Source organism: Protobothrops mucrosquamatus, unplaced genomic scaffold (genome assembly GCF_001527695.2).
Source record: "Protobothrops mucrosquamatus isolate PMUCROS unplaced genomic scaffold, P.Mucros_1.0 scaffold734, whole genome shotgun sequence".
Taxonomy (NCBI): Eukaryota; Metazoa; Chordata; class Lepidosauria; order Squamata; family Viperidae; genus Protobothrops; species Protobothrops mucrosquamatus.
The window spans coordinates 187,581-194,914 of NW_015387008.1; positions in this window are offsets into that span (position 1 = coordinate 187,581).

A 7,334-nucleotide genomic window follows, 5' to 3' on the forward strand; every position below is an offset into this window, starting at 1 on the left:
CTCTGATTAACTATCTACATAGGAATCTATCTACATTTAAAAAGATTGATTTTTGGAAGCTAAAGTAATATTAGTCAATTCAGGTAAGCAAAATTGGCAGCATATATGTTGAACAGTTATATTCACCAATTCTTTCTTTTTCCTTTTCTTTTTAAAACCTTGTAAATTTGCTCTAGGGAACTGGGAGATCTTTCTAAAGAATAGCAGGTGAAATAACAAATGAAACCAAAAGTTGGTTTTAAAAAAGCAAACAACCAGTTCAACTTTTAGTTTGCTGTGTTATTATCCACCCTTCCTCATAAAAGGCAATAGGAGCTTTCATTGGATCCAAGGATCATCTATGAAACGAAGCAACTTTTTCTTGTTTGTAAAGACAATTTAGGATCCTAGCTGGATGCTTCATTTGTATGAAGAAGGCATTTTCATTCTCTTACATGGGGAATAGATTAATTTTGCCAAAAGCTGGACTACAGCTTTTCCTGTGACATGCTAAACAGCTACTTCAGGGAAGAAGAGCCACAGAGGAGAAAGTGCAAAGTATCCTTGGTGACAGAAATCAGAAAATGTTGCTCTGATCCTGGAACAATTACCCACATAACTACTAAGACTTTTAGGTCTTCTGATTTTTTTAAAACCCTTTTCAGGCTATGCAGTATTGTAAAGCAACATCTTGGCTGCTGCTTTGATTTTACCTGATTTCTTAGATGATTGATGCAGCTGATATGCAAAATCTAGAGATGATGATGATGATGATGATGATGATGATGACGACGACGACAACAACAATCATGATGATGATAATGCAACCTTTATATTTGGTTCATTCAAGGTGTCAAATGTACCTAATATTTCTGCTTCCTATTTTCCTAGGATAACAATCCTGTGAAGATGTTTGGCCTGGGGAAGAGCAACTGCCTCAAAGTCACCCAGTTGGTTTTCATGCCTAAGGGAGGCCTAGACTCCCAGCTTCCTGGTTTCTGGGCCAGCATCTTCACCACAAGGTCAGATTGACTCTCCTCCTTTATAATGTGGCATTTTCTCAAGGAGGATCAATTATGGAGAAAGACTAGAGAAAGGCATAGTTCAAACTTGTTTGAAATTTGTTGGCAAAACAAGGTACATGCAGTTGCAAAAGCTGAACTTGTAATAATTTACAACAACCCAAAACTGTATGGTGACGTTCTCTGCAGCTCATTTATGGCTATAACACTTTTCTGCTTAAAAAAGACTGCCCTTGTGTGCTATATTTTTTTCAAGGCATTGCGTACATTTCATCTAGCAAATGCGTGTTAAAACTTGCAGTGGTTATCTGACTCCGGCACTATATTTCACTGGATCATTTTATCATCTAGAAGTACATCTTGCCCTGAGTTGCACCTAGATAAAATCTATTCCCTTTCTAGGGTTTGGCTTTTATTAGTAAGTTGAGGCAGCTGCCAAGAATGTAAGAGATTGAAGGACAAATATACCTCCCAGAATTTAATTCAAAACTCGATTTGGTGAGTGAGAATCAAAAGGGTGTTACTCAGCTTCTTAATGCTAAAGAAGTCCCTTCCCCAAAACTGATGAGAGTTGCATTTCAAAGATAAAAGTTTATCAATTTTGAAACCATTTTGTTAGCACCCTTGGTCATGCATTCAGCTGTGAGGCAGAAGAGACCGGGAGTGTGTAGAGAACAAGTTTCATGTGTGCTATGTACCACATGCAACAGGCTCTCTCTTTTGCAGCCACCTCATCATTGGATCCTTTTTTCCTGTTCCTGCCATTCCATTCTCCTAATTTTTCTATATCTGTCCTTACTCTTGCCCCTGATTTTCTGCTGCTACCTGTTCTAACATCGTTAGAGTATTCAAGTATTGTTCTATCAAATTATCAGCACTAAGCTTGCCCATCAATCTGTCTTTAGTGCATTTGTGGAGGAAATGTTCAAGAAGTGGCACCATAAGGCCATAAGAGAATTAAATAAATAAGTCTTGTTTCATTTCCTAGAAGGCAGGGTCAAGATTCAAGACTTACTGCATCACATATCATGCATTGAACTTGGAGAGGTCACAACCCTGCCATGTGGCAATGGTCCTCAGTTCAGACAGTTAAAAAGGGATTGCACAGATTCATTCCAATTGATGAGCCAACTGAATACTTCTGCTACCTAGAGACTGGGCATGAAACAATAAGTCATAAATATAGTTATGTCTAGATTGGAAATTACGTTGCTTGCTCTTGACTCAGAAATTAAAATGATTTTGGAATCAGGATATTCAAAGGTGTGTCACATTTTCACCCACTTCTACTGCTGATTGTGGATGGAGGAAGTATGATGGATTAAAGTAGGTAAGAAATGTGTGTTCTTTGCAATTCTTCTCTTCTCTTCTCTTCTCTTCTCTTCTCTTCTCTTCTCTTCTCTTCTCTTCTCTTCTCTTCTCTTCTCTTCTCTTCTCTTCTCTTCCCTTCCCTTCCCCTCCCCTCCCCTCCCCTCCTCTCCTCTCCTCTCCTCTCTTCTCCTTCTCCATCTCCTTCTCCTTTTTTTCCTTTTATTTCTCCTGATCCTATGATGAGGGGGAAAAATCATACTTTTTTTTTAACCCATTGCTGATTTCCAAAGCAAAAACCTTCCTCAGAACTGCGTAGTTGAAAGTGAAAGACAGAGGCTCAAGTACATTTTCAAATGTATTTCAAATTTATTCTGGAATCAGTTTTTGTACCAAGAAAGAACTTGAGCATTTTCTGTTATGTTCATTTGATAAGCTGTATCAATGAACTATACGTCTTTCCTAACACTATGGCTGAAATGAGATGATCACAGTAAAATCTGAAAAACTCTGTAAAGCTCTCTTGGTAGCAGTACGACAATGATTTCCCATTGTCTTTGTATGGATCATAGTGTGCGTCTCTACTCTCTTTCCCTCTGACAAAATATGAAGCTATATTGTTTTATTGCCCTTGGGTCTACTTAAATATCTGGCTATAAGCTGTTGCCAATCTCTCTGTTCAGGCCTAACCCCAATGTCAAGTAATCCTGACTCACACATAATTCAGAAAACAATGATGCTCTACCTTATACAATAAAATCCATTTCCTCTTCTTACTCTTGTTTTCTGAAGAAATATGTGTTTTTGCAAAAAGATGATCAGGGGACTGGAGGCTAAAACATATAAGGAACAGTTGCTGGAATTGGGAATGTCTAGTTTAATGAAGAGAAGGATGAGAGGGGACCCGATAGCAGTGTTCCAATATCTCAGGGGTTGCCACAAAGAAGAGGGAGTCAAGCTATTCTCCAAAGCACCTGAAGGCAGGACAAGAAGCAACGGATGGAAACTAATCAAGGAGAGAAGCAACCTAGAACCAAGGAGAAACTTCCTGACAGTTAGAACAATTAACCAGTTGAACAACCTGCCTCCAGAAGTTGTGAATGCTCCAACACGGGAAGTTTTTAAGAAGAGACTGGACAGTCTGAAATGGTATAGGGTTTCCTGTCTGAGCAGGGTTGTTTATTATTATTATTATTATTATTATTATTATTATTATTATTATTATTATTATTATATGGTGACCTTGATAATTTCCAAAATGGGAAAATTAGACTTTTTTTTTCTTAATCTTGCAGTGTTAGCAAGAAGCTTAGGTATGACCTGGCCTAATTTTAAATACATGCAATCTCTTCCTGGATTGCATCCCATCATTGTCACTAGAGGCCAATCTCTTTTGCCCCTAATTTTGACCTTGGATTTAAGATGATACATGGTGTTCTTCACAGAGTACTAATCCAATTTATCCTCAGCTGTTGACATCTCTGGTTTGCAGCAGTAGAAAGATCTTTTATCTTTTTTGCCTGTATGATGCTACCTAGAAACCATGAACACTAAACAGTCTAGGACTTGATGGAGATTAGTATTACCAGCCTGTACTAAATGCCTTCCGAGTTGATAGGATTAAATTGCCTTCAAATAACTTAGAAGACTTCAAAAATTGCAAGCCAATAAATTAAAGCTGAAGGCAAATGTCACAAAGACAGCAGGTCAGCCACCTGCACCCTTTTTTCCCATATTTGTTTCCCCCCCCCACTTATTGCAGTATTTAGGAAATTTTGATGATGTGGTGTGTGGACTGATCAGATTATAAGCATCTCCACCCTTGAAAGGAGTAACTATCATAATAGAGCAGGGATAGAAAGGCTTGTTATGTAATGATGTCACTCATAGGTTGAGTGTCCCTAGATGTTACAAACAAAATGAGAAAAAGAGACGCTAAGTTGTAAGTAATGGAGGAACTTCTTTTCTATTACATTCACAAAAATGGAAATGTGCGTACAGTGTATATGAGTATCCTTTTTCACTCATATTGGTGGACCCACAGTACTTTAGGTAAGCATCCTGATCCATTCATTAGTTCATCCTTCCACTTTGTAAAAGGAAATAGAAACATGGAAAAACAGAGAGGGATCTGTCTGAATCACCAGATAGGTCTATCTATACCACCAGATGTTTTTTGAAGATAGTTCTGAGAAGTACATAGTGAGACCAGAAAGCAGAAACTTTCTCATTTGTTTCCAGAATTTGAAAAACACTTTCAAATAGTCAACACTGTGTCCCTTCATAGAATCCATTAGCATACTAACCTTCTTATGTTCTTTCTTTCTATGATAACTTTCAATGCCTTATAAAAAGAAATAATCTGGATATCTTAGGGTTGGAAAGAATCTAGATTTTTTTTTCATTATATGAAAATGTATTTGCTGTTCACTATAGCTGTAGGTTTTTGTAGTGCTTTAAAAGCCTGCCAAACCTGTTTAACCAGAGATGATGGGAAAAGAAGACGTAAACGCTATGTACTTCACCAGCCATCGACTTGTTTTAAAAAAAAATGTCTATGATTTTAGATCTTGACATATGAATGATGCTGTGCTGATGCTGCCATGTCAGTGCTGGGCTTTCCAATATGCAGCCTTATAATATGATCTAGAAATATAACACACTGAGAATGTGGGAAGAATGTAACCATAAGATTAATCCTTATTGTTAGCATTTCCTTTATTTCTTACTTATTATGTTTTTAATTCCCTAATTCTTACTCTGAAAGTAAGCAAATTGGAATCTCTCACTGTCGTACACACACACACACACACATGCACAATGAGACAGACAGTTGTCATGATTTCTATATTAAATTTTACATTACAATTATGTCAGTTTAATTTGATGATAACAGTAGAGTTGCAGAAATCATTGTGTTCTTTTTTTAAAAAAAACTCTGAGCAAGATGCTCTTATTAGGTAGAAACTAACTGATGGATTCAATGTTATTTGAATCAGTTAAGGAAGTCTTTTTGCCACTGGTAATGCCATGATGACTGACACTATACTTCATGTGAATGGAGTAGATATTTGAACCCTAAAATGTTTATATTTGTATCTCCCATCCAGTGCTTTGAATCACTTTTTATTGAAATCTTTTTTGGTCTTCATAATTCTAATAGGGCAGTGGTGGCGAACCTATGGCACGGGTGCCAGAGGCGGCACGTGCCGTTGCCCCAGCCTCGCCTCCCCTGCGACCCCTCCTCTCCAGCAGCCCCCCTGGAGAGTCGCCCCTGAGCGTGGCCCACACGGAGCAGCGCAGCCAAGGACATGGCAGCCAGGCAGCATAGACAAGACTCTGCCTTCACATCCCATCGTGCACAGTTGATGCTGCAGGGTGCGGGCAGAGGGCATGACCGCCATAGCGCTGCTGGGCTGCCTGGGTGATCTGGGCGGGCCCTGAAGGCAATGAGTGGCCCTGCTGGCAGGCAGGGTGGGGGATGGGGGGCGGAGCAGGGGCAAGGGCAGGGCAGGGGGTGGAGTGGAGGCGGGGCCAGTTTTTGGGCACTTGGTCTCTAAAAGGTTCGCCATCACTGTAATAGGGTTTTTAGGCCATGAAGTTAACTCAGAGATATTATTTTGAAGAGGGAATTAATTCTGTGACAGATTCTGCCACAAGATACATTTATTACTATGGCAGGTTATTCTCATTAATTTATTTTACCCTGGGAAAGGATGATACCACATCATAAAAAGAGGTCCATTGTCTTTTGAAAGAATCCAGAAAATGTATGTGGAACTGATAACCATGTTCAGACTTCACGTACCTCAACTTTGTTCAAGAACACTTGAAAGATCAATTGCATCAGCTTGGCTTAATGTAAAGTAGCAAAAAAAAAATTAAAATAATAAATTATAACTTTTGTTGTGCTCAATACAAGCAGGATCCAAAATGACTGAAGATGATTGCTGACAAATGCAGTAAACTGGACCCTTGCTTATCTATGCACAAATGTTATAGAAAATAAAGGGGATGCATTTTAATTAAGAAAAAAAGCTTAAGAGCAAGAATTAATCTTTTCTTTAAGGAATAAAAATTAAAGAGTAGCTGGGTAACTATTCCATGATGACAAATACATTCAAAGCCAAGGTAATAATCTCTGTACATAACAGTCAATATAGCCAGTACATATTCCCAAGTCCCTAGGCAGAACCATTTTTAAAAGGCCTTGCAAAAAGCCAGCAGATTTTCATTATAAGTCAATAGTTTTGAGGCCTCGATTCCAACCATTGCAACTAAACATTATTAAACATATATTCAATAAAAAATCTTTTTCCCCCATGTTGCATTAGTTTCATTTGGAAAGCAAAATAAATTTTAAAGCATTTTTTTTAAAAAAAAGAACAGGATGCTTTAGTTAGTTATTCCAAAGCCCTTGCAAGTAATACAAATTTAATCAAATTTGTTCAGTTTATTATAAAATATATTAATGGCTTAGGAATCAGAACAGATATACTTTTGAGCCTTTTACCCATTAAACACAGATTATGTAATAATACTGGTTATGAATGGAAATGATAACTGGAAAATATCTGCTCACAGAAATGTCTGCTTGGTTCCAATAGCCAGTTTAAACAAAAGTCTATCCATCTGTACATATGAGAAAGGTATGTATAAGGAAACAATTTATGATAAAAGCTTAGGGAATTAGTGAAGGATACAAAAGGAATAAGATGTGACATAGGACAAACCATTATTGTAGAACCTGGAAAAAAGAGACATGGAAGACAAGGAAAGTGAAATAAACTAGTGAAATTAGGCTGCAAGAAGAGAAAGTACTGCATAAATCCTATATTAAAAAAAAATTAGTATTTGGAATAATCTCCCCAAATAAGGAACAAGTAGATGTAGAGGTGTAACTTTGGAACAGAGTGAAAATTATTATGTAAAGCGACATGAAAGTGTGTGTCGTTGTGTTAATGGGGTATGAAAAGTCATGTTTGGTAGAACGATGAAGTGGAAAAGGCTGTGTGTAAAGAAAAA